The following is a 1,001-nucleotide window of genomic DNA, read 5'->3' as shown; positions in this document are numbered from 1 at the left end:
TATATATACAGGGTGTCCCGTAACCGATCACTTTCCTCGGAGGGTATTGTAGAGGATGATTTTTGGAATCGAAAGTTCCCCTTCGGTGTTTGGATCAGGCTATTTTTTTTTTGGATTTTGATTTTTTAATGTTGTCAGACTTTTTATTTTTTTAATTCTGTTACTACTTATTTCAGGGCCGAAAAAGATTTTTTCAAAATGTTCATATAAAAAAAATTGGTTTTTTATGTAGTACATCGTCACCTACCCACTCCACCCCTTCCGGCCCATTATCGCGGAGAATTAATTTCAAAACAACTTAAATTAAGAAAGCGAAGAATTTTTTTTTCTTTTATTTTCAGTACGTCTCGATGACGTGTCTCATTGCCGACTTCGAAAAATAAGAAAAACAAATAAGAAAAAGATTGCTATTTTAATTTCTTTTTTGAGTTTTGGAAAATATTTTGGACGCGTGACGATAAAGATGGAGAGGTTGTGAGTCGATGGGAAGATTGATGAATGACTTGTCAGATTACTGACATGAAAAAAACCAAAAACAAAGGAAAAAAAATTATAATTCGAATTTTATTTGTTTTCTGGTNTGAAAAAAAATTATAATTCGAATTTTATTTTTTTTCTGGTTTTTGAAAATGATTTTGGACGCGCAGCAATGAAAAAAAAATGGTTGTGGGTTGATGAGAGGATAAATGGATGATGTGTCAGATTATCGAGATAAGGAAAAAACGAAAAACAATATAAAAAATTATAACTCCAATTTTAATATCCTTTTTTGATTTTGGAAACGATTTTGGACGCGCGGCGATGGAGATAGGAGGTTTATGAGTCGGTGGGAGGGTTGATGGATGACTTGTCTGATTACAGACATGAAAAGAAAATCAAAAACGGATAAAAAAAACAAAAAACAAAAGGAAAAAAATATTAATTCCAATTTTAATTTTTTTTTTTGGGTTTTAGAAATGATTTTGGACGCGCGGCGATAAAGATGGGAGGTTTGTGAGTTG

At 32.0% G+C, this 1,001-nt stretch overlaps 1 protein-coding gene across 2 annotated transcripts in view; it reads left to right on the top strand.

Moving 5' to 3' along the window:
* The window catches only part of LOC107038441 (GPI ethanolamine phosphate transferase 1), a 243,145-nt gene that overhangs the window by 20,201 nt on the left and 221,943 nt on the right, over nt 1-1,001 (top strand). The gene's annotated exons all lie outside the window — the stretch shown is intronic.

This window comes from Diachasma alloeum, unplaced genomic scaffold (assembly GCF_001412515.2).
Source record: "Diachasma alloeum isolate Michigan unplaced genomic scaffold, Dall2.0 Dall_scaffold_00283, whole genome shotgun sequence".
Lineage (NCBI taxonomy): Eukaryota > Metazoa > Arthropoda > Insecta > Hymenoptera > Braconidae > Diachasma > Diachasma alloeum.
The sequence above is the reverse complement of the archived record's forward strand: the minus strand, read 5'-3'. Positions and strand labels throughout refer to the sequence as shown.